Here is a 27452-nt window from a genome sequence, read left to right on the forward strand (position 1 = left end):
CTCCATAAAATGGAGCAGGTGCCCTGAAGCCCCGCCCACGGGGAGGCGGGGCTTGAGCGGGCGGGCGGGGACTTACCGGCCCTCTCTGAGCAGGGGGTCAGCGGGCGGGCCGGGCGGGAGCTGCCGCGCCCTCGCCGTTTCCTAGGAGATGAAACACACAAGACGCCGGAGCTTCACGAGAGAGCGAGCAAGGTAAGCGGCCGGCGCGGGCAGGTCCTCCCGAGCGCGCTGCGGGGCCGCCGCTCAGCCTCCGACCCAGCCCGCGCTTGTCTTGCGAGGCCGGCCAGGCATGTCCCCTCAGCACCCTGTCCTACCGGGGCCAGTCTCAGCCGAGAGACTGGGCCCGGACGCCGGTAGGCGAAGGACGGGAGGTAGGAGGGTCCCGGGAAGGGGCGGAGCGAGCGGGAGGGGTCCGCCTGCGCGGACTGCGGTCGGTGACCTCCCAGGTCCCCTTGTCAACTTTGCCGCCCTCGTGGGTCTGAGGGGCCTCCCGCCCGGGCCTCCCACCCTTCCCGTCTCCTCCACTCCCCCTGCGGCCTGGCTGGAGAGGAAACTACTTGGAGGAGCGAGGGGCGGGACTGGGTCTCCGGGAGGCGGTGGAATTGAGCGCAGAACGTTAGGAAATTAAAAAGGAGGAAGAAACGGGTCCGACTCCAGCCCTCGTCGGTGCATCCCAAACGACGCGCAGGTGAAAGCGTAATCCGGGCACTGGGTACCCCTAAGGGCCCGCGGCTGGGTGGGTCCTGGAGCCCCGGGGTGCCGGGGGACCCCCCGCCGGCTGCGGCCGGAGACGCGGGGCGCGGGGACGACCCCCTCCCAGCACATCGCTGTGCGCCGGCCCCAGGGGTCTTTTAAGGGTCCTGGTTTGCGGAGAACGATCAGAGGGCGAGTGACGAAAACTTCCTTTACTGTAAACAAGACCTTAATTTAGGGACAGGCGGAGAGTGTCGGGAGCAATAAAAGTGTTTTTTAGCGGTGAGTCATCTCAGTTCTATAAGGAAGGAGATTTATGTAATTGTGTGAGCAGACGTTTGTTTTGGTGACAACGGAATTCTCACGGAGAGAACAAAAAGTTAAAGGACTTATTTTAATCATAAAAACAACCACTGAGTCAAAATAGCGGTGGAAACGAAAGTTATTTTACAGCCTTGATAGGGAAGGAAGAAATTCTCCTGAAGGCGGCCACCTGCTGCCCCCACAAAGCTGGCCTTGGGCAGGATGTTTGATCTCTTTGTCTGGGTGAGGTTTTTTGTTGTTTGCCCGTTTAATTTAGTTTTTAAATAATTTGTGAATATTAGCACAGAGCACTGTACTTTTATTTTTTTTTAAGACAGAATCTTTGTTTTTCCATTGTATTAGCTCCTCTTTTAATTTCTGTAAATATATAACTTGGTTACTTTGAAATGTTCTTTCTGTTTTGCTTTTTAAACAACTTAGCGATTTTTAAAACGTTAATTACTGTTTTGTTTTGTTTTGTTTTACAAACGTTAATGCCAGACTTGGAGTGAGGTTGTTGTAGTTTTACAAAGCCAAGTTGAAGACATCCAAACCTCATCTGTTCAGTGATTGGCAGACATGTTTTACCCTCCATTTGCCCTCTGTGTTTATCTTCTTTAATCCTATCTAAGTCCCTCATTAGCTGGCCAAAGCTGCTGAGAATAAAGCCCAAGTTTACAATAAATGCACTTAGATAAAAATAAGGAAACTAGAATGGGAGATAAATTATAAGGGTATTTATTTAGTGAAAGTCTGTAATTGAGACTCTAAATAAATGTCTTTTTCTTTAAATTGAAATATGTTTTGTTTAATCCATACGAAAATCAATTAATATTGTAGCTTGATTGTAGAATATTCTAAGTTCTTAACAATTCTGTGAAATTGAGGATTGTAGTTATATTACACTTGGATTTTTTTGTTGCATGTATATCATATATATATATATATTCATATACAAAAGAAACCGTGTTAATACATCCCTATTTTGCAGAATCAGTTGTTCAATAGGTCAACAAAGAACAATATCTGTATCCCTTAGAGAAACATTATTGTGTGTGAGTTGGAGTACCACAGGCAGTCTATTTTTTCTTAGTTCCATATACTGCTTTTTGACTAGTAATCAGTTTAGGACCTTGCTATACTACACTATGATTTCAGTGAGTAGGTATGTGGGAATATTGACGTAAAAAAACAAAACAAAACTACCTTTATATCTATGCCTCATTCCATTAGTCCATTGTCCCTATATTTTCAGGGGGATGACCAGCTTCTTACCCTGAAATGACCAGCTTGCTACCCTGGAGAGCTGTTTATGTTGTAATTAATATGGCTCAACAGAGGCCTTTGTTGAATTTTTTGTTTGAGAGCATAGTATGTAAAGTAGTTTTACTTAAAGGTTAGGTAGGTCTAAAAGTGGATAGATTCTCACAGATCCACAAATCTGAGCTTTTTAAAATCTGTCATATTCATAACCTTCACCACTCCACCCCTTGAACAGAAAGAAGCTGGGAAGATGGTCATATTCCTTGTTGATTCTCCCCTAAGTATAAGTATGCCCTATCCTGTAGCCATCCTCAGTTGAAACAAAATTTGTGTTTCCAGTGTTTATGTGGAAGTTGGTTGCTTAGGCTTGGAATGAGGTTTCTACCTTTAACCACTTCCCAAACAGCTAATTTGGGAGTGTCTTCCAGGCCAATGCAGAAAGTCATTGACTGACTGATCTGTTGTCCTAATGCAGATTTAGGGTCATCCTCTCACTTCCTGGTGCTGGTGATGGTGGTGGTTGATGGTCATATTAGTGGAAGAGAGACATGCAATTAATTTCGCTTTTCAGGTTGCTGGGCCAATGCATGGTAAATTTGGCTGATTGTAAATTTGGCTGATTGTTTCTGGCACCTTCTTACCTCTGAATTTCTGTTGGAACATACAACCCCCATCACCCCCAGCATGTTACTGGGGGCACCTCCCTCTCCCATTTCTTTCTCAAGCAATATGTCCTTTTTCAGAATTGCTTCCATTGCTTTTACCTCTCAGATACTCAGTGCTTGTCCTCGGTTAGGGGTTAAGATGAAATCAATTTGGGTAAAAGAAGAAATAATGCTATTAGAACATTACATTTGTGTTAAATAATTTTCATGAGGGGAACTCCAAGTAGACTCCTCCCTTAAACTTCCAAGTTCTAATGTCTCACACTTTCTTTACTTTTCCTGTTTTCTGTTCTTTTTCACAGCATCTTACCGGGGATCTGAATGACCCAGGTGCAGGTGGGGGCAACAGTTTGATTTTTGGGGCCGAGTCTGCAAGTTTTTGGAGCGAAGGGGATGATTCCTTTAGTTGCATCAGTGACTGTAAAAGCTGGCACTGTTTCATAAGAATAGGTTGTTTATAATTTGGAGACTACGCTAAAAAGCCAAACAGCTTCAAACCTAATATATTACACCGATTCCATCATCGATTCTCTGACTAATCATAGACAGGTTCTTTAATCTTCCATGTTTTTATTTTACAATCTTACCAACGTGAGGATCATGATGGCCTTTTGCACAAATACCAGGGTACCTTAAAAAGTTCGTGGAAAAATAGAATTGAAAGATACTGCAAATCTTTCCATGAACTTCTTGAAGTACCCTCATATCTTCTGTATATTGTTACTTAACCAGAAAGGATCAGTAAACCTAGAGAGAGTATATTTCCTTAAAAGAGATAGGTGTTTGTCACCTTAAGTAGGGTAGCTAGAAAAGAATGTATAGCAATTTAATATGCTGGTAATAAATTGCAAAATAATGATTTAATAAAATCCTAAATGATAAATATATTTTAGCGCACGTTTTGTTTAATCACAGCACATAGTACAAAACAAAACAAAACAAAAGATCTTTCAAAATTATATTTACTTATACAGATAAAGTAAAAATTAAGAAAAGCAAATACATGTTTTGGATAGGAACCATGTAGTGAGATTTTGCCTTTCTCTATATTAATACCTTAATGTTTAGAATCAGTGTCTGTGCATAATGTAAAGACCACTTTCAAAAACTATTCTTTTTTAGGCAATTGGGAAACCACCTGCTGGCATTCGTTAAGACCAGCAGCTTGGGTTTAAGCTGAGGAAAATGAAGAGACCTCTAAATAGAAATGGAATCTATTGTCATGGTGTCTTTTTCAACATCCTGGTCATGGAGTTAGCATAGCCTAAATTATTTTACATGTGTCTTTGAAGGGATTATTATCTATATGAAGTAAGATAAATGTTGAATTAATATATACACCTTGTTATTTAAAAGCCCCACAGGCTTCTTCCAAAGTTTCCTGTGAACAAATACATTCCTGTAAATAGGAAACACCACGGTTTTACTGTACTTCTCTATCTGTATTTGTTTCTTTCTCCAGAAAGCCTGCCTTTGGGATCCTTAGGTGGTTAGACAACTACAACATAGCCTTGTTGGTCCTAAATTCCTGCATATAATAGAGAAGCAATTTCCATGATTTTGTTTTGTGGAAATGAAAGTGCTACAGTGAGACAAAAATAATCTTTGAAAGAAGCACTGAATTGTAAACAGCATTTTAAAACAAACTATTTTCGTGGTACCAAACGTTTTGTTACCATCTATAACTAAGCATAAAGCGTAAAGCCTTGTAACAGAATGATAGGGATTTTTAAAAGCAAAATAAGAATGATGAATAAGTGTTTATTCGAAACAGTTCATTGAAATGCAGAACGGAAAATAGGACAAGGGAGGAAATTATTGAACATTGTTGTAATGGAGTTAGACGCTAAGGCGAGTGCTTTGTTTTATTTTCTTTTAAAAGCAGTAAGAAAATCAGAACCTATTGAAACCTTAAAGGTCTTCCTATGACCTTCTAATATATACAGATCAGCAGTTCCTTATCTGTAGTTTTGAAATGCACAAAGCTCTGAAAATGAAATTTAAAAAATAATTGTGTGCAAACTCATTGCAACAGTTATTAAAACGGGACCTAAGTAGTGTGAGGCCTTTTATAGTCTTCATTTATTTTGCTGAGTCTACATTTCATAGTTTTCTGCATCTATGTTAAGATGCTGCTCAGGGGTGTTACAAACATATGGCATACACAGCATACTCCTTTTCTAAATGTGAAAATTTCTGGATTCCAAAACACGTCTGGTCCAGGAGTTTCATGTAAGCGTTCATGGACCTTTGCTAGACTGTGTGTGTCGATACCAATCCTCCTTGATGCTTAACAAATATCATGCTCCTTCCGGATTAGGCAGATAACGGCCAATCCTGATGGCAGGACACAAACCGGAAAATAACTTAGGAAGTTGGAAGCTTTAAATTTGGTGAGTGCGCTGCTCAAAAGGACTCCCCCCAATTCACTTTCCAGGCCAGTTAAGGAAGCCTGGACTTAGAATACCTGAGTTTGAATCTAGACCCTGTCACTTGTTTTTTTAATAATAAATTTTGTTGCTTTTGAAATTCAAAAATACGATATAAAGCAAATTACTTTATTAACTTTTCAAATAATATTTAAAAATAAATTTCTGTTATTTGAGTCAAAATAAAAAATCAGGTATAATTACTATGCATATAAATTGGTATTACTTGGTGCTTTACTTTAAATTTGTAGCTGGCCATGCACTTAAAAACTCTATAGCCACATGACAACTAAAGGCAATATCTGATCTGGAGTCTATCCTGGAGGGGGAAAAGCTATAAAAGGAATGATAGAGTCAGCTGATAAAACTGGAGTAGGAATGGTTCGTTAAAGTATCGTTTTCACCTTCAGTAGGGGAAAAGGGCCATTATGTATGTAAGTTAACCTTAATTGGTTCAGAAAAAAATTATTCGTGTGTGTGTGTGTGTGTGTGTGTGTGTGTGTGTGTGTGTGTGTGTGTGTGTGTGTGTATAGAGTGCTCAAACGATAAAGAAAATGGGTAAAACACTAACAATAGATAAATCTAGGTTCTTTGTGTGTTCTGTGTTCTTTTTACTGTTCTCCTTTTTTGCTACTTATCTGTAAGGTTGAAATGATTTCCAAACAGAAGGTTAAAAAAAATAAAAGGCCTGTATATTACGAGAGAATTAAAAAGAAAAAAGAAACAAAAACATAAAACCACAACTCTGTAGCCCGAGCTCTGCCAATGTTATTGACGATGTTATTTCACAGACAGTAACATAAGCAAATCATTAATTCTTATCTCCATTTGTGATAGATTTGATTAATTTTTATTCAATGGAAAATTCAAAATAGTATAAAAAATGTTATTACAAATATTAGTGAATTTATTTCCAAGATTGTGTTGTTACTAGAACATCTGATCATAATGCCGTATAAAAATGTCATGTCTTCCCTCAGGGGTTTTATTTCTGTCAGTCTTGACCCTGACCAGTGCCAACAGCCTGCCCAAAGACAGAGTGCGATTCTCAGTAAGCAAAGACTAACTGGCGTGGTGTCTTAGTCCGTTTGGGCTGCTATAACAGAGTATCTCAGATCGGGTGGCTTATAAACAACAGACATTTATTTCTCACAGTTCTGTAGGCTGGGAAATCTGCAATCAAGGTGCCAGCTTATTGGGTGTCTGGTGAAGGCCTGCTTCCTAGTTCACAATGGGTGGCTGTCTTCTCGCTGTGTCCTCACATGGTGGAAAGGGCAAAAGAGTTCTCTGAAGCCACTTTTGTAAGGGCTCTAATTCCATTAGTGCAGAGCCCTCATGACTTGGTCACTTTCCGGAGGCCCCATCTCCCAATACCATAACCTTGAGGGTAAGAATTTCAACATGAATCTGGGAGGCGATACAACCTTTCAGACCATAGCACATGACTAATGGGAGGAGCTATGGCAGAATTGGCTTTGACTTAGTTCTTGAACCAACCTCCACTGTGACTCTGGAGTGACTTTAAGCCAGTTAACATTTCTGGGCTTATTAACTACCCTGACGGCCTTACAGAACTGTTGGGAGACTACATGAGAGTAGTCTGGAAAATTATCATGTGCTATGTAATACTGTTATTGGAAAATTAGAAATAACAGAGAGCCTGAAGTGTTTTACTTATACTGTTTAAAGGATAATTGATGCTTGGTGTTATTGTTATAGTACATGTATAGTTGCTGTGTTCTCCACATGTATTATCATCTCATGGTTAATTATCGTAAGTAAATATCAACTAAGTTGTCCTCTCCATGAAGGAAAATGCCCGTGAGCTATTATTACAGCAGCTTACATATCAATTATATGACCTTTTTACAGTTAAAAGAGGAAAAAGGCAACTATGACCCTTGTTATTTTTATTGATCACCGTTACCTTTGGTAATACATAATGCTGCAACACAATGCTTTATTTCTCATTCCCATCACCTTGTAACTACAGTTGGCAGTGGTGCTCTGTCGTCTTCATCTCCAGACCAGGTTGAAGAGCAGCCCCCATATGGGGCGTGCCACACTTATGGCCGAGAGGAGTGCGGGGATGGGATCCTAGCGTAGCTCTTACAGCTTCTATTCAGATGTGGCATGTGTTGCAACTGTTGCAGTTCATTGGCCAGAGCAAGTCACATGGCCAGTTGGGGTGGGGCGTGTGAGCACTCTCCTACCACATGGGCACCAGAAGGCACGTGGCAAGGGCAAGGCAGTATGATTCTCTGTAGGAGGGGTAGAAAATAAGAATACAATCTCTGTCCTATGAGTATTCCATTATTTGTTTGAAGGTACATATGTTAGTTTCAATAAAAATAAACAACAATTTAGAGGAAAGCATTTGCCAACAAATGAGAGTTTTGAGCTTAATGACTTTCAGGGTCCTTAGATGTAATGTTCTGTGATTCGTATTTGGAATACATGGAAAACTATACCATTTTATATAATTGGGTTCCTTTCCTAAAGTTTTTCTGGGGTTTTGTTGTACAAATAGGGATTTCTGTTGACGGTTTCTGTTTGGGTGTGTTGTATTTATGGTGTAAAAGAGCTGGCCTCTTGAGGAAGAGTGCTAGAATAGCCCATCCACTGCCCACTTACCCCCAGGGCCACTACTTAGTTGGAGGACTTGGAACACTGAGAGAAACTGCCACAGGATGACATGGGTCGCTCATTTACCTGGCCCTTGACGTGTTAGTGCCACTCACACCTGTGCCACTGGGGCAAAGAGTAACTGAGATAATGAAGAACTGGTAAGAAAATTGCAATTTCACTAAGCTTTTATTTTAGTTGGTGTTTTGCCCCCTTTTAGTTATAAGAGAGTGTGTGTCTGTGCGTGTCTTTTTTGATGTAATAATTGCAAAACTACTAGGTAAGAGAGAGTATGTGTGAAGATGTTCAAAGTGATTAGTAGATACATGTTCATAGCCTCATGGAATTTTAGAGCCAGAATGCTCTTGTTTTACAGTTATGTAGAGTGAAGTCCAGTAAATTGAAAGCTTTGCCTGTGATATAGGGAGTTGGAATTTGCGCTGAGATTCAAACCTTAATCTCTGTTCTCCTAATCCAGCTTCTTATAGTTCTCACTGAACTTCTTATAGTTCAGTGAGATGTAGCTTTCTACAATTTTATGGTTATGTCTCTTGAACTCCATCTACAGTAATCACATATATTCCCAAATAGACATATATATATGTAATCATAGTTTTACATTTCTTATTTCTTTGAATCTAGTGTAACACTAATTCCTAATTGGTACTTAAAATTTTCTTCGTTTGACATCCAATAAAGTAGCATATTATTTAAATAGGATATGATGTTCTTTTATAATGCTATTCTCTTCATATGAAATGAAAGTTTGCTTTATATTTACCTTTCATAATTGGGGAACTTATATTCTACAGGGAATTTTTTTACAGAGTACAATTTTAAATTTAATATGCTAAATCAAATATGCTGCAAAAATTGATTCAAAGAATGGATATAGTATAGATGTCAGATTCTTCAAGGTCTGATTTGCAATAATATAGATTATATTAAGTAAAAGAAACCATATGAATTATTAAACCAATATTAAACATTCATGGTGTAAATGAACCATGTAAATGAAGCATTCACCAAATGAATATTGTCAGTGTGTTATATGTGAACTACATTCCACATAGCACAAATGATTTACTGACAAATGGCATTTACATTATTTACTGGTACATTGGTATTTACATTATTTATATTTTTTCCTTGTGCTCGTGGTGGCCAGTAAATGTTTTAAAAAGACTCTTTAAAGAAAATTTATTTTATTTGTTTTTTTCTTTTATAGGGTATTCATAAGAATGGAAGCGGTGTTTCCTTGCCAGATTCCTCATTGCTGTATCTCATGAACCTACCTAGTCTTGGGGAAGAGACTTTATTTAATGATGACAAACCTGTTACCCGTGTAGCACCAGCAGTGAGAGGACAAAAACAAATAGAAATAACACATTTAAATTATATTCAACAAGGAAGTCATTTCAGTCAACAACTTCTGCTGCATTATTTTTCCAAGATGAACTGCTACACAACCATGAGACAGTGGGGGATGGCACCTACGGGAGTGTGCTTATGGGCAAGAGTAACGAGTCTGGGGAGCTTGTGGCCATCAAAAGGTACCGTGTGCGACACTGCAAGGTTTACTTTTGAAATTCTGATGTTCGTTTTCTTTTGCCTGCTTGAGAAAATATATATGCACACAGAATGGTCTAGTTTAGATGCCATGCTGCTTTGGCTAATGTGGAATGCCATGCTGGGAAAAAACTGACCAAAAAGGAATATTCTGCTAATCCCATGTATATTAATTTTCTGGTTTATCCAGCTACATTGATGAACAAAAAAACATAAGTTTTTTTTTATGCGTAATGCATTTGGACTGAAACTGAAGGTAATCTTTGGGATGGTTTTACAGTTTAAAAGTTTTAAAAAAATTAAGATGGGTACAAAGTAGAGCTTATTATTTCTTTAAAACAATAGGCCTCAAAATCAGATGGCATTCATAATATCAGATTGAGTTCTGAATAGCATTTGGTATTTTTTCCTGAACTTATCAATTAAATAGAATTAATTATTACTAATTTAATTATTTCTTTTTAATTTACTGTATTTATCTTTTGCTACCTAACAAAATATCACAAAGCTTAGAAACTTAAGAACAAACATTTATTAATTCACACAGTTTCTGTGGATCAGGACTTAGGAGTGGTTTAACTTGGTAGTTCTGACCTAGGGTCTCTCATGAGGTAACAGTCAGATACTGGCCAAGGTTGCCGTCATCTGAAGGCTTGACTGGGGCTGCAGAATCCACTTCCAAGTGGCTCACTCTGTCAGTTTCTAGGGCTGCCATAACAAAGGACAACAGACTGGGTGACTTAAACAACAGAAATTTATTTCCTCACTGTTCTAGAGGCTAGAGGTCTGAGATCAAGGTGTCAGCAGGGTCAGTTTCTTCTGAGCCTTCTCTCCTTGGCTTGTAGATAGCTATCTTCTCTCTCTGTCTTCACATGGTCTTCCCTCTGTGTGTGTCTGTGTCCAAATTTCCTTTTCTTATAGGAAATATGTCCTCCTACAGAGCACTGAGAAACCCCAGCATAAAAAGGATGGGGCCTGGGTTAGAGTCTTACAAAGAAGACTGAGAAAGAACCAGCAGAGAAATAGAGTGAAAACCAGGAGAGTGTAGGAAATGGCTGAACCCAAGGGAAATATCTAAAGAAGGAGGGTGCTCAGCTGGTAGGCAGGTAATAACTAACGACTGAAAAGCATCTGGATTTGTTAGGAACACATCTTGCTGCAAGTAACAAATTCATAGATTAATAGCAAGTAACAAAACCCATGCTTTAAATAAGTAGGCGTTTATTTTTCTGTCATATCAAGAAATCTGGAGTTTGATGTTTCCAGAACATTTTCAGTGGCTCAACAGTGTACCCAAGAAATCCAGACTTTTCTATCTCCTTTATATGAGCCATTAGCATTTTTTTATCCTCAAATGTTTTGTCACCTAATGGCCACGTTATGGCTACTTCACCTCCAGGCATTACATTGATGTTCAAGGTGGGAAGAAGGGAGAATAATACCAGCTCTCGTCGTTTACCAGGAAGGAATATTTCTTTCCCAGAAGCCTCCAAGGACTTCCCCTTACATCTTAATGGCTAGAACTGGGTACTTTACTTCCAAAGGGGGCTGAGAAAGTGAGTGTTCTTCGCTCTTCCAGCCTTTATACTAGGAGGCAAAAGGAACAGGGCTGGAAATGTTCTTGTATCCACGTGATATTATGTGCCAGGGTGTTCTTGGATTGGGGACTATGGCATAACTGATGGCCATGGTGAGCGCTGTTCCAGGAAATAGTGGATGAGACGAGGCAGATTGCAGGAGGGCAGGGAGAGGGAAACATGGCACTGGAGGTGCTGAGCTTTCAGTAGTTGTGAGAAATGTGTTTCTGAGAACGAGGAAAGTCATGAGTATCGTGAAGGGTCTGCCTGAGACTACATGGGATTACTAGGAGTGTGGAGCTGCTGGGAGCATCGCATGACCTTTCCTTCTTCCTTCACCAGACTTCAGGGAAAGCCGAGATGGGAGGACAGCAAGGCGGGAGAGGAGGAGTGTTGAGAGAGGGGCACGTTTAGAACATGTGTGTGATCTTGAGAGTACAGGGGTGAGAGCTGATTATGGGACCCACGCTGGATGTGGCAGCAAGCAGAGCCACACAGGCGATTGCAGGAACAGCAGGAGCTGAACAAGAGGCGTGTGCAGCAGGGCATTCCTGGGTAGTTCTAGTGCAGGGGTAGGAGGTTATGGTCAGAGTCTGGAGTTATATAGGTTCAGGTTTTGGAGAGCAGAACTATTCCTCAGGATGACAAGGTGTGTACGAGCGACTGTGGTGGGATAGAGGTGAACAGCTGTCTGGAGTTAAGGAACTGTGAGGCCAGCTGGCAGGACTATCAATATGAATGTTGACTGTAGCCACTGCTCCTTATGGTTCTGGACAAGGTAGAATCTTAGGATAGTTTTTGTCCTATGAGAGTCACACAAAGAAGGCTTTGTCATTTCTCTGAAGCCTGATGCGAAGGAATAAACTATACCTGAAAATTACAGATACTAGACCCCTTATTCTCCATCCTCACTTTATCCCTATTCGTTACCAACACAACTCGCATCCCATTGTATCCAATCAGGACCATTATCTTATGTTTGTTGGTATGAAATGTTAGGCATTCCCAGTGTCGGCCCCTAAATATTCTAGGTATAACACTTTGGACAACACTTTAAATCCATCCATACTTTAGCCCCCAAATTAAACAAATACCATGTAGGGATGTAGCAGATGAAGAGCTTCCCATCCTTAACGTTCAAAGTGGACAGTAAACATGTCCCCATGAAGGGAAATAGATTATGTGGAAGGTGGTATTTTTTATTCTAAAAGCATTTTGAACAGAAGAACCAGGAGTCAGGTGTTGGGCTGGGGGCTGTTGGAACTAGACGTGCTCAGTGAAGAGTTACGTGGAGGCATGGAACGGACAAGAGGCCGAGCGCCAGCACAGCATGGTCATCCAGAAGCCAGGGGGGTGGCAGCTGGCAACTGGTGGACATGGGGGTGTGACTTGAGAATGTGAACACGGGAAAGAAAGTGTGGACATAGTCCAGCAAGCAGTGAGCTAGGCTTTGGAGCCATCTAGAAATGCAGTCAGAACTCTAGGGTGAGTTGGAGGCTAAGTGGTTAGAAGCTGGAAGAACACTGCGATGACGGACAAAGTAAAAGGTTCCTTTTTGAAAATTTCCTTTGGAAAACTTTAATGTACGGCACTGGTAAGAAACCTTTTGCCATTTTTAAAAAAAGCCATAACATACAATTCATTAGAGGATGGTTGTAAGATTCCCTCACCTCATTAAGTTAAATATTTGTTAAGCCCTTGGAGGACTTGAGAGGCAATTCCATTTCTGAGTCTGCCATGTGGGTGGCAGGTCCTCATGAGCCCACCTGTGGGTATAGAAATCCACCCAGTCATTTAGCAGATATTTATTGGGCACCTACCATGTGCCAAAAACTGGTCTAGGCTTATGGAAGTGTCTTCAAGGAGCTTATGTGTGGCAGGAGGGGAGAAGGGCTAAACTAAAAAATAAGTATATTATATAGCATTGTTAGAAGGTGGTAAATGCTATGGAGAAAAAGCAGAGCAAGAAAGGTGACTGGAAAAGGTACTATCATTTTCTTATGACGAGTAGTTGGGTATAGCCATGCAAATTAGTTTAGGGTATTAAAGAAATAAGGATCAGCCTGAAGTGACCTTTCATTTCCTCTGACCAGCCAGGTCTTTCTAGATGTTTCTGTCTGCCTTGAAACCTTTTTCTGTCTTCACATGCGGCACTTTGTATCTTTCAGGTCGCAGCTGAAATGCTGCCTTAGTGAAAGGACTGTCCATTAAGTCTTTAAAGGATCCCCTTGTTATTCTAGCTTAGGGTTCTTATAACTAATTTGTCCATCTGTTTTGTATTAACCAATCTAAAGTCTACTTCCTCTGTTAGATGAGGAGCACCATGGTGACCATATCTGATCTGTTCATTGCCGTGACGTGTAGCTGATGTTGGATGAATTAATAAATAAAAGAAGATGGCTAGGAACCCAAAAGGCCTTTTTTAAGTTATTCTAGGAAATTGGTTTGTCTTTGAGATAACTATTTTGTAAGGAAATCTCTGTGTTTTTTGCAGATAGATACATACCTCACCTTAGGGAAGTATTGATGAGAAGTGGTAATTTCTGGAAAGTAGCATATTAGTAAGTATGGATGAAGCGAGTACAGATTTTAAGTAGGCTAAAAGTTTCAATTACTGAATTGTGAAAAGCTACTTGAATATATTTTTATCTGGCTTCTAAAAGCTTGGATACTTTTTAAATTCTGAAATTACTTTTTAAGAATCATAGATTGTATGTACAGTTTTGGATGGATGTGATCATTTCATTATACTATTTGTATAGCTTTATTTGCATTGACTTCTATTTTATTTTAAATTCATCATTGTGCTAGATTTACCTTTTTCATTTTAGCAAGACATTTATAAATCTATAGCACTGAAAAATAGCCTTTGGTAAGCCGAAAACCCTCAATTTCATCAAGCTTCTTCATAAATTTCTAGTACCTGAGTGACTACAAATGAAATTCTGATTCACTAAGTGTATTTTAGAAATAATAGCAGTGTTGCCTTCATGTCTTATTATAGTTGATCAAAGATGTTGGTAAAAGTAAGAACATGTATTGAGTGCTGAGCTAAGTGGTTTACAATAAGCTTTTCTTATGCAGTAGTTTCTACTTTATGGCTAGCTGAGGAATTTGAAACACAGAGAGGCCATTAGGGTACTTGTCCAAGGTCATACAATCAGTGGGCAGCTGGACAGGGATTTGAATCCAGGCTGATTTTTGCAGCCCATGCTCTTGAGCGTTATGTTGAGCTGCCAAATGTTTATTCGTTTCCTTACCTGTGTAGTACACCCTCATAGAGGCTCTGCAGTATAAGAATTATTCTACCTCTAAGCTTTCTAAGGATCATCTAGAACATCTCAATAGGAGATTACAATACTAAATGAAAACAGTAGGGCGTATTTGGTTTTTCTTTTTCATAGTTTGCTCAAAGGGAACCAATAATAGAGTAAGAAAGCCACCAGTGTGATTTGTATCTTCAGATCCTCAGTTCCTGTACACTAAACTTGTCCTTATTTATTTCAGGATGAAGAGAAAGTTCTATTCTTGGGACGAATGTTTGAACTTGAGAGAAGTTAAGGTAAAATGCTAAAGATGAACAGAACCTGAGAAGGCCTTAACTCTACCTCACACCTGAGGACTGTAGCCAGGGACATGATTCTGTTCTCTGTGGGAAGCATTCCAAAGATACCTGTGTTTATATTTTTCCTTTATCTTCCTAAAGTAATTTCTCATTTCTTCTTGTTCTGATGTTAGTGGAGAACAGAAAATAATTATACCCTCATATTTGAAAGTTTACTCTCACTTTTCAAAGAGCATTTTAATTCATATTATCAAAGGAAAGAATTTTTTTAATTGCTGCATGTCACTTTTAAAATATTTTATGTTGTATGACTTGTGTAAACTTTTGGAGACTTTTATGGAATTCACATGGTTAAGTCAGACAAAAGTTAGACCTATCTCACAGACGGAGAGAAGAAGCAACAGATTGAAATGTTCCGTAGCTATTGCTGACTTGGTTTATTTTGCACTTAACATTCATTACTTAAAACAATTACTGCTTGCTTTCAATAGATGTTCTAAGATGTTTTTAGATTATGTAGATATTAAAATGTAATTTGTTAATGAATCCAGAAGAAATGGAAAATTACTTAAGGTATTTATCATTGATGAGATTTGACCAACTTCTAAAATTTTTCTTTAAAAATTTCAATGCTTTGTTGTTTTGCAGTCTCTGAAGAAACTTAATCATGCCAATGTGATTAAACTGAAAGATGTTATCAGAGAAAATGACCATCTTTATTTTATATTTGAATATATAAAAGAAAACCTCTATCAATTAATGAAAGACAGGTATGTCTTTATTCTAAAAAACTAATTTCCTCCATGAGTTCTTCGGATCTTTTCAATGTGTCATACTTTGCTATATACAGATTTATCACTTAAGAGATAGATTTAAATTAATTAGTTCTCTTTTCTTAACACTGAGGAAGAACCGGCTATGACATAGCCACCACTTTTCTGTTATAATTTCTTAAAAATCAAAGTAGTACTCATATTTCATATAAACACACATAGTATCCAGTTATACTTTTTCTTTTATTTTTAAATTTTATTTTGTTGATATACAATGTGGTTGATTATTGTGGCCCATTACCAAAACCTCCCTCCCTCCTCCCTCTCCCCCCTCCCACCCAACAATGTCCTTTCTGTATGCTTGTCATGTCAACTTCAAGTAATTGTAATTGTTATGTCTTCTTCTCACCCCCGGTTTTTTTTTTGTGTGTGTGTGTGTGTGTGTGTGTGTGTGTGTGTGTGTGTGTGTGAGAGTGTGAGTGTGTGTGTGAATTTATTTATTTATTTTTATCTCCCACCAATAAGTGAGAACATGTGGTATTTCTCTTTCTGTGCCTGACTTGTTTCACTTAATATAATTCTCTCAAGGTCCATCCATTTTGTTGCAAATGGCAGTATTTCATTCGTTTTTATAACTGAGTAGTATTCCATTGCATAGATATACCACATTTTGCGTATCCACTCATCTGATGATGGACATTTGGGCTGGTTCCAACTCTTGGCTATTGTAAAGAGTGCTGTGATGAACATTGGGGAACAGGTATACCTTCGACTTGATGATTTCCATTCCTCTGGGTATATTCCCAGCAGTGGGATAGCTGGGTCATATGGTAGATCTATCTGCAATTGTTTGAGGAACCTCCATACCATTTTCCATAGAGGCTGCACCATTTTGCAGTTCCACCAACAATGTATGAGAGTTCCTTTTTCTCCACAACCTCACCAGCATTTATCATTCAGAGTCTTTTGGATTTTAGCCATCCTAACTGGGGTGAGATGGTATCTCAGTGTAGTTTTGATTTGCATTTCCTGGATGCTGAGTGATGTTGAACATTCTTTCATATGTCTGTTGGCCATTTGTATATCTTCCTTAGAGAAATGCCTACTTAGCTCTTTTGCCCATTTTTTAATTGGGTTGCTTGTTTTATTCTTGTAAAGTTGTGTGAGTTCCTTGTATATTCTGGATATTAATCCTTTGTCAGATGTATATTTTGCAAATATTTTCTCCCACTCTGTTGGTTGTCTTTTAACTCTGTTAATTGTTTCTTTTGCTGTGCAGAAGCTCTTTAGTTTGATATAATCCCATTTGTTTATTTTTCCTTTGGTTGCCCGTTCTTTTGGGGTCATATTCATGAAGTCTGTGTCCAGTCCTATTTTCTGAAGTGTTTCTCCTATGTTTTCTTTAAGAAGTTTTATTGTTTCAGGGTGTATATTTAATTCTTTAATCCATTTTGAGTTGACTTTAGTGTATGTTGAAAGGTATGGGTCTAGTTTCATTCTCCTGCATATTGATATCCAGTTCTCCCAGCACCATTTGCTAAAGAGGCAGTCTCTTCCCCAGTGTATAGGCTTGGTGCCTTTGTCAAAGATTAGATGACTGTAGGTGTGTGGGTTGATTTCTGGATTCTCTATTCTATTCCATTGATCAGTGTGTCTGTTTTTATGCCAGTACCATACTGTTTTGGTTATTATAGCTTTGTAGTATAGTTTAAAGTCAGGTAGTATTATACCTCCAGCTTTATTTTTTTTGCTCAGCATTGCTTTGGCTATGCACGGTCTTTTGTTATTCCATATAAATGTCTGGATAGTTCTTTCCATTTCTGAGAAAAATGTCATTGGAATTCTGATGGGCATTGCATTGAATTTGTTTATCACTTTGGGTAGTATGGACATTTTCACTATGTTGATTCTTCCAATCCAAGAGCATGGGATATCATTCCATTCTCTTGTATCCTCTCTAATTTCTCTCAGCAGTGGTTTGTAGTTCTCGTTATAGAGATTTTTCACATCCTTGGTTAACTCAATTCCTAAGTATTTTATTTTTTTGGTGGCTATTGTAAATGGGCAGGCTTTTTTGATTTCTCTTTCTGCATGTTCACTATTGGAGAATAGAAATGCTACTGATTTGGGGGTGTTGATTTTGTATCCTGCTACTGTACTGAAATCATTTATCACCTCCATGAGTTTTTTTGTAGAGGCTTTAGGCTGTTTGATATATAGGATCATGTCATCTGCAAACAGGGACAGTTTGACTTCATCTTTTCCAATCTGGATGCCCTTTATTTCCTTCTCTTCTCTGATTGCTCTGGCTAGTACTTCCAACACTATGTTGAATAGGAGTGGTGAGAGTGGGCATCCTTGTCTAGTTCCTGTTCTTAAAGGAAAAGCTTTCAGCTTTTCCCCATTCAGGATGATATTGGCAGTGGGTTTGTCACATATGGCTTTAATTATGTTGAGATACTTTCCATCTATACCTGACTTACCAAGGGTCTTTTGTCATCAATGAATGCTGAATTTTATCAAATGCTTTTTCAGCATCTATAGAGATGATCATATGGTTCTTATGTTTGATTTTATTAATATGGTGTATCACATTTATTGATTTGCATATCTTGAACCAACCTTGCATCCCTGGGATGAATCCCACTTGATCATGGTGAATAATTTTACTTATGTGTTGCTGTATTCTGTTTGTTACTATTTTAGTGAGGATTTTTGCATCTATATTCATCAAGGATATTGGCCTGTAGTTTTCCTTTTTGGTTATGTCTTTACCTGGTTTTGGTATCAGGATGATGTTTGCATCATAGAATGAGTTTGGGAGATTTGCGTCTGTTTCCATCTTTTGGAATAGTTTGTAAAGAATCGGTGTCAATTCCTCTTTGAATGTTTGGTAAAATTCTGCTGTGAATCCACCTGGTCCTGGGCTTTTCTTTGTTGGGAGCCTTCTGATAACAGCTTCAATCTCCTTTATTGTTATTGGTCTGTTCAAATTTTCTACGTCTTCATGGTTCAGTTTTGGGAGCTTGTGTGTGTCCAGAAATTTATCCAATTCCTCCAGATTTTCAAATTTGTTGGTGTATAGTTGCTTCTAGTAGTCTCGAATGATTCCTTGTATTTCAGATGAATCATTTGTAATATCACCTTTTTCATTACTAATTTTTGTTATTTGAATCTTCTCTCCTCTTTTTTTTGTTAGCCATGCTAATGGTTTGTCAATGTTATTTATCTTTTCAAGAAACCAACTTTTTGATTCATTGATCTTTTGTATTGTTTTTTGGGTTTCAATTTCATTAAGTTCTGCTCTGATCTTAATGATTTCTTTCCATCTGCTAACTGTAGGTTTGGATTGTTCTTGTTTTTCTAGTTCTTTAAGGTGAAGTGTTAGGTTGTTCACTTGCCATCTTTCCATTCTTCTGAGGTGAGCATTTTATGCAATAAATTTCCCCCTTAGCACTGCTTTTGCAGTATCCCACAGGTTTTGATATGATGTACCATTGTTTTCATTAGTTTCAACAAATGTTTTGATTTCCTGTTTGATTTCTTCTTGGACTCATATGTCATTAAGTAGATTGCTGTTTAATTTCCATGTGTTTGTATAGTTTCCAGAATTTCGTTTGTTACTGATTTCTAATTTTAATCCTTTGTGGTCTGGAAAAATACATGGAATTATTTTTTTTAAATTATTTTAAAAAAATAATTCCATTTTTTAAAAAAATTTTTTGAGACTTGATTTGTGACCTAACATGTGATCCATCCTGGAGAATGATCCATGTGCTGATGAGAAGAATGAATATTCTGAGGTTGTTGGATGGAATGTTCTGTAGATACCTGCCAAGTCCAATTGGTCTAGGGTGTTGTTTAGATCTTGTGTTTCTCTGCTGATTCTTTGCCTAGATGATCTGTCTAATATTGACAGTGGGGTGTTCAGGTCCCCTTCTATTATGGTATTAGTGTCTATTTCCTTCTTTAAGTCTAATAGAGTTGCTTTATAAATCTGGCTGCTGCGACATTGGGTGTGTATATATTTATGATTGTTATGTGTTCTTGATGGATGAATCCTTTTATCATTATGTAGTGGCCCTCGTTATCTCTTTTTATAATTTTTAGTTTAAAGTCTATTTTATCAGATATAAGAATAGCTACTCCAGCTCGATTTTTATTTCTGTTTGCGTGATAAATCTTTTCTATCCTTTCACTCTTAGTCTGTATGAGTCTTTATAGGTGAGGTTGGTCTCTTGAAGGCAGCATATAGTTGGGTCCTCCTTTTTAATCCAGTCAGCCAGTCTGTGTCTTATGATTGGAGAATTTAATCCTTTTACATTAAGAGTTGTTATCAAAAAGTGTTGATTTACTCCTAGCATTTTACTGATTTTTGTTTGGATGTCTTAAGTGTCTTTTGTTCCTTTCTTCCTGATTTACTGTTTGTCTTCTGTATTTGTTGGTTTCTTGGGTTATAGATAAACTTTTTTTTCTCTTCATTGTTGGTGTTTTTATTTTACTAGTGGGTTTTTATTTTTCTTGAGTTTTTATGGCAGTGGTAGTTATTTTTCAGGAACCAAGCCCAGTACTCCCTTGAGAATTTCTTGTAAGGGTGGTCGTGTGGTGGTGAACTCCTGCAGTTTTTGTTTCTTTGAGAATGTACTATTTGCCCTTCATTTTGGAAGGATAGCCTTGTGGGGTAGAGTATTCTTGGCTGGCAATCTCTGTCTTTTAGTATTTTGACTATATCATCCCATTCCTTTCTGCCTTTTAGGGTTTGTGATGAAAAGTCTGATGTTAACCTGATTGGGGCTCCCTTATAGGTGATTTGATGCTTCTCTCTTGCAGCTTTTAAGATTCTCTCTTTTTCTTTCAGTTTTGCCAATTTGACTACAACGTGTCTTGGAGAAGACCTTTTTGGGTTGAATACATTTGGGGATTTTTGAGCTTCCTGGATCTGAAGATCCGTGTCTTTTCCTTTACCTGGGAAGTTTTCTGCCACTATTTTGTTGAATATGTTTTCAATGCTATCTCCTTTTTCCTCACTTTCTGGAATACCCATGACTTTGATATTTGAGAGCTCAACGTTGTCTGATATCTCTCTTAGATTTTCTTCAATGTTTTTAATTCTTTTTTTTTTTTGGTCTGCCTGTGTTTTTTCAAACAGCCCATCTTCAAAGTCGGAAGTTCTCTCTTCTGCTTCTTCAAGCCTGCTGGCTAAACTCTCTGTTGTGTTTTCTATTTTGTTGAATGAATTCTTCAGCTCGGCAAGCTCTGCTACATTCTTTTTTCAGGGCCATTGATTTCCTTGTACATTTCTTCTTTCAGGTCCTGTATACTTTTCCTCCTTTCATCATGTTGTCTAGCTGAGTTTTCTTGTATCTCATTTGGTTTCCTTAGAATTATCACTTGACATTTCTTGTCAGACATTTCAAGGGCTTCTTGTTCTATAGGATCTAGAGCTTGAGAGTTTTTACCCTTTGGTGGTGTGCTTTCTTGATTTTTCATATTTCTGGTATCTTTCTTTTGATGTTCAGTCATTGTGGCAGGGGATTTCACAGTCCACTGGTTCGACACTATTGTCTGGCTAGGATCCTGCTGGACTCATATGTCATTTGACCCAATTTGGCATGGCTGCCTCAGTGTCTGCTTGGTTGCCTGCTGGTGCCTCAGGCGTGTGGTTGCCTTGGGTCTTGGGCCTCTCTGGGGGGGTGTCTCTCTGGTCAGCGCACACTCTGCTGGGCTGCGGATGGGGTCTGGGGGTTGCAAGGCCTTCCTGCTAGGTCACATGCTGGTGCCAAGGGGCGCATGGTCTCCACTGGACTCGGGCCTCTCTGGGGGGATGCCTCTCTGGTTGGTGTGCAGTCGGCTGGGCTGGGGATGGGGTCTGGCAGCAGTGAGGCCTACCTGCTTGGTTGCGCACTGGTGCCAGAGGGTGCATGGTCTCCACGGATCTCGGGCCTCTTCAGGTAGGTGACTCTCTGGTCAGCATCCACTTGGCTGGGCTGGGGATGGGGTCCGGCAGCAGCGAGGCCTACCTGCTCGGTTGCATGCTGGTGCTGAGGGGTGCATGGCCTCTGTGTGACTCAGGCCTCTCCAGTGGGGTACCTCTCTGGTCAGTGTGTACTCAGCCGGGCTAGGGATGGAATCCAGCAGTGGTAAGGCCCACCTGCTCAGTCACATGCTGTCACCGCAGGGCGCATGGTCTCCATGGATCTTGGGCCTCTCCAGCAGGGCGCCTCTCTGGTCCGTGTGCACTCGGCCGGGCTGGGAATCCAGTCTATATCATTTAAGTGGGGAATTTAGTCCATTTATGTTCTGGGTTGTTACTGAAAGGCAAAGCCTCTTCCTGCCATTTTGTTAATTTCTCTATATTTGTTTTATATTTCTTATGTTCCTTTCTTTCCCTTTTATTGCTTGTCTTTGCTATTGGGTGTTTTTTTTGTAATGATAAAATGCATTTTCTTTCTCTTTCTCATTTATGTATTGGTTCTACTAGCAGTTTTTATTCCTTCTCATGTATTTGTGATGACATATCTTTCTCTTTTTATTCCAGATGTAGGACCTCCTTGAGGATTTGTTGAAGGGCTTGTCATGTGGTAGTGAATTCCCACGGTTTTTGATTGTGTGGGAGAGGTACTATTTCTCCTTCACTTCTGAAGGAAAGTTTTGCTGGATATAGTATTCTTAGTTGGCATTTTTTCCTTTTTTTAGTACTTCGAATATGTCATCCCATTCTCTTCTGGCCTGTAGGGTTTCTGTTGAGAAGTCTTATGTTAGCCTGGTGGGGCCGCCCCTATAGGTGATTTGATGGTTTTCTCTTGCTGTTTTTAGAATTATTTATTTGTCTTTGACTTTTGATAATTTTGACTATGATATATCTCAGGGAAGTCCTGTTTGGGTTCAATTTGTTTGGAGACCTTTGAGTTTCTTGGATCTGTAAGACCATATCTTTCCAAATATTTGGGAGGTTTTCAGCTATCATTTCATTAAATAGGCTTTCAATGCTTTTTTCTTTCTCTTCCCCTTCTGGTACAACTATAATACAGATGTTTGTATGCTTAAGATTACCATAAAGATTTTGCAGGTTTTCATTATTCTTTAAATTCTTTTATTTTCTTTTTGGTCCAACTGTATTTCAAAAAGCCTGTCTTGTAGTTCAGAGATTCTTTCTTTTGCTTGTTCTAGCTTGCTGTTTATGCTCTTTGTTGTATTTTCTATTTTTTTGAATGAATTTTTCAATTCTAGGATTTCTGCTTGATTGTTTTTATTGTTTTTATCTCTTTGTTGAATTTCTCATACATGTCCTCAAATTTATTTCTTTTTATCTAATTTTTATCCATCATTTTGAGTTTCCTTAGTATTGCCCTTTGGGATTCCTCCTCAGGCAATTCATCAATCTCCTGTTGTATACTCCCAACTCAACTTACAGATGAAAGTTTTGTAGCCCAGGGAAAGAGAGTGGTTTTCTCCAAGACACACAGCTATTTAGGGGGCTGCAGTAACAGGGTGACCAATTGCCCTGGCACTGAGGGGTTTTCCAAGCACTGAGGGGCTTTCCAGGATGCAGGACTTTAAAAGCTAAAACCTGGGCAATCCTAGGCAAACCAAAATGGCCTAGTCACCATAGGCAGTACTGAGACAAGGTCCTTGTCTCCTGATTTCCAGCCAGAACACTAGCCTTTTCACTTATGAAACAAATGCTCTATACCAAGTGCCCTTCCCCCAGTCCTTATTGTGCTCACAGTCCTGGGTGACCCCTGGGACTATGTTAAGGTCACTGTGCAGCTCAGGGCTAGAGCACAAGGACTGGGTGAATTGGCATCTGTCTGCCAATAGCCACATTGCATCTGGGTGTGCTGCTTGGGTACCCGTATTCAGGCCACATGGAGGTGAGGAAGGATAAGAAATATTAGTGGGAGCCTGGGCTGATCATAGACAGAATGGGACAAGTGAATTCAGCTCTAAAATAAAGTTGGGAGATGGGTGGGAGAAAGAGTAAGGAGTTGAGGTTGGTGGTATGAACTTTGCAAATGACACATCACATCTTCTGCCTGGATGCATATAAACAACAAAGAACCTGTATCCAGAATATATGAAGAACTCCTACAAATCAATGAGAGAAGACAGATCACCTAGGAGGAAAAATAGGCAAAAGACTTAACGAACAATGTACAAATAAATGATCAGTAACATATGAAAAGGTGCCAACCTTTAGTAATCAGAAAAAATGCAAATTAAAACCATATAAACTTACCAAAGTGACTAAAATAAACACCAAGTGTTGTTGGGAATGTGGAACAACTGGAACTCTCATATTCTGCTGGTGGGAGAATAAATTGGTACAACCACTTTGGAAAATTGCTTGGCAGTGTCTATTAAAGCTGACTGTACACATACCCCATGAGCATGCAGTTCTGCTCTGAGGTATGTGCTCAAACAGAAGTGAATGTTTATGTGCACTGAGACAGAAAGAATGTTCTTAGTAGCATTATTTACAAGAGCCCCAAACTGGAAATAACTGTCTATCAATAGAATGATGGATAAATAATTGTGATATAATCGAACAATGGAATGCCATACAACAACAAAAATGAATGACATTGCCATATCTAACAACATAAATTAGATACAGAAAGGAACATGTTATATACATGATTCCATTTATATAAAGTTCAAAAGTAGGCAGAACTGATGCCTAGTTTTGGAAATGAAGATACTAATGCCTTTCAGGGAGTTGGTGAGTAGGATGGAGTGTGAGCAGAGCTTCTTGGAATGTTCTTTTCCTTGATCTCGGTGGTGTTTACATGAGTGAGTTCACCTTGTGAAAATTTATTGAGATGAGCCCTTGTAATTTGAGTTCTTTTCTGTATGTAGGTAATTCTTTAATATGTACATTTATTTAAGAAATGGAGGCAATGTTTCATCTAGTGCCTTTCCTCCATGTTCTGAGTCACTGTGCAGCTATGAGCAAAAAATCTGGGCCTTAGTTTCCCCAGGACAATATCCTACTACTGTCCATAGTTATGGTGGGAAAGAAAGGTACTTATTTGTGCCTTCCCCTTGGGTTCTGTCCTGTAGGCTGGGAGACCCTTGCCATCTGCCTTCCCTGTCTGGCATGAAGGTTCCCATGTGCAATGGTGCAATCAGCCCCAGAACACCTTTACTTCTCTGGAGGAAGTTCTGGGCCCCAAACCATACCGAGCCACCTGTTCTAGAACTTTATCAAATTGGCTCCTGTCAATCTCCTCTCTCCCTCCAGCCATTCCACTTCATTTTCAGGCCATTTAGTCCATTTTTTTTTTTCTCGTTTGTCCTTGGTTTTCAAGACAGCCCATTTGGGCTGAACCGTATTTGATGACAAATTGTCAGAACAGCTCAGGCCTTAGTTCTGTTGTGTGATTTAAGCAAAAAATAAAAAAATTTTTTTTTGACTGGGGAAATTAGATGAAGGTGATTGCAGCTAAAGTGCCTTTTATTGAAGCTTTTGGAAAATGTAAATGTCATCAGTCTTGTCAAAGCCGGACACAGGAGAAAATAACAGAACTAAAGGCGGGCCAGGATACATGCTGGGCCTGCACAGACTTAGAATTAGCCTTCCTATTTGTTATTATTTTTTCCTCACAGGTAGTGAGGTGGAAGGGGGAGGAGAGGAGAAGATAAATAGAAGGGGAAAGGGGGGCACGGCAGGGATCTAGGTGAAAAATGCTAAACCTGAGAAGTCTTATTTATTTTTTTTAATTCCTCTAGAGTGCTGACAACATCCTAGTGACTTCTGAGCAACCGAGATGCGAGCTGCGAAGGGTTGAAAGCTTCATCCTTGGCCCGGACTTGGAGTTGAGGACAGTGGGCCAGGCTGGGCGGGTTGGGGAGACATGGCCATCAGGTCCCTGTGCCGTCATCTCAGCAGCTAGAGATTGACACCTTGGGAAGTGTACCCACATGGGAAGAACCGACCCATCAATCAAAGACCCACTGAGCACTCTTGGGTGTGAGAACCTGGATATAACATGAAGACCATGTCTCAGCCTTGTCCTAGAAGAGCGTGTTGGTAAGAATCTAGAACTGGGACTCTGATGAAGGGTTGGTGTTAACTATGGATCTGTACTTGTTTTTTTTCTTTTCCTTGGTGGCTGGCATTAGTTATAAGGTGGCACTCTTACCAATTGAGCCAACCAGCCACCCCTGGATGTGTAACTGGAGGAAAAGCTATCTATGGAAATCAATTGCAACTTGAGTCTGAAACCAGTAGATTAGTGGATGAGGGTAAAGAACAGGTGACACATGAGTTATTTAACCAGAAATTCAAGCAGAGACTGAGGTTGGGGCATAGCAGACAAGCCTCAGAGAGCTGACCCTTAGTGCAAAGGTCCAGACTGGTGATGGTCAGCTCTAGTAAGGGCAGGCAGGAGGCAACAGGTAACCATACACAGGAGGTGGGAGTTGAGGGGAGGGAAATTTAGCCCTTCGGTTCTGGGCCAGGGCATAGTCAATGGAACCGAGTCTTAGGTTATGGGGAACAAGGTATGACTTTAAAGAGCAAAAGCTGGAGCCCAGTCTCAGAGAGGAGAAAGTTCAAGTTTAGAGTGGGAGTCCAGTAGCAAGATTACGTTAAAGAAGATCTCTGGCCTATGACTGAGGGCTGCTCACAGTTCACCTGAGGATAATGTAATTCCTTATTCTATAGCGGGATGAGACTCTACTTGGGAGTTGAGTATCTGGAGTTCCTACGGTTGGCAAGATATAGGGAGCCTAACAGCTCTTCATGGAAGAGCTGTGTCTCATCAGCACATATCTGTCCAGACATGCATGTTGGGTCTCAGCAAGCTGGCCAAGAGCTTTGACTTTAGAGAAGGGAGAAATTGTTTCAGGCTGGCATAATTGGTAAAGGTTTTTTGGAAGAGATGAGAGCCAGACTCAGGAGTTCCCATCTCCTCCCTGGTTCTCAAGGATGGAGCGAGCCAGATGGCAGCTCCTGAAAGCACCTTCAACACTTGGCATCAGCATTAAATTAACTAAATTCCCCTTTCAAAGACTTGCTTTCCTTATTCGTGAAATCAGAGTTTGTAATGATGTTTAAGATCACTTTCTCATCCTACGTCTGTGACATGTCATCATTGCCTGGTGTCAGTATGCTTGAAAATGTCACTCACAATCTTTTGTAATTCCTGGTTTAATATCTGTTTTTGCAGATCTCTGAGGGCAGTAAATTTGTCTCTCTTTTTCATGGCATATATATGCCAGAGAAACTGTCATAAAGGGCATTCAATAAATATTTGTTGAATGAATGAAGAGCAGCCAATATTCTTTAATACCTGCCCAGATGTTTGAGACGTAAGGCTATCAGGAGAGTCAAAACACCCTTCCTGCCCCCTGCCCCCTGCGCCCTGCCATCTCTTCCTCTTTGATGCTCTATAGTATCTGAACTGTCTTTCTTGGGACAGATGCTTTTTAAAGATATTGATTCCTCATTTCAAGCATGGTAAATCCAGAAGTAGATAACCTACAGCCTGAGATGTCCACAGAGAGCAATCCAGCTTCAGCAACATAGCCTGCATGACTTCAACCCTCTTCCAGCAGCAGGGAGGAGACCACCAGAATGTGCTGTCCCTGGACAGTGGACAGGGACTGTCCCAGCATCAGGCACAATGTCTCTGGCAGCAGAGGCAATACCACCTGAGGGCACTGAACACTTCTCTCGCCTGACCCACCATCAGTCTCCAAGGAAGCATCCTCCACCGGGATGTCCTCACTCACTCCCAGATCCTGGGCCAGATTTCAGTTCTGTCTTATAGTCTCACCCTTCCTAGAATTGAAGCCAAAGCAAATTCCCAGAACCTTCCCTTCTATGGTCTGCATTTCCAATCTGGGGAAATCTGGGAGTCTGAGCTCAGGGATTGGGGTAGTTCCTCTACTTCCCAGGGGTTCTGAAAAAGCGTTCATTTCTTTTTTCTTTTAAAATTCTCAGCCCCCAGGGCAGTACTATCTTAAGGCAGATGGCCCGGGCT

The 27452-nt window shown here is 39.9% G+C and overlaps 1 long non-coding RNA gene across 1 annotated transcript; it reads left to right on the forward strand.

The window, feature by feature from the left end:
* Window positions 1–607: 607 nt before the first annotated feature.
* Window positions 608–26701, forward strand: LOC134379259 (uncharacterized). Its single transcript, XR_010023712.1, has 5 exons — window positions 608–688; window positions 9207–9531; window positions 14632–14686; window positions 15338–15459; window positions 25195–26701. It is a non-coding gene; the product is annotated as an uncharacterized LOC134379259 (long non-coding RNA).
* Window positions 26702–27452: the final 751 nt, after the last annotated feature.

This window comes from Cynocephalus volans, chromosome 5 (genome assembly GCF_027409185.1).
Source record: "Cynocephalus volans isolate mCynVol1 chromosome 5, mCynVol1.pri, whole genome shotgun sequence".
NCBI lineage: Eukaryota > Metazoa > Chordata > Mammalia > Dermoptera > Cynocephalidae > Cynocephalus > Cynocephalus volans.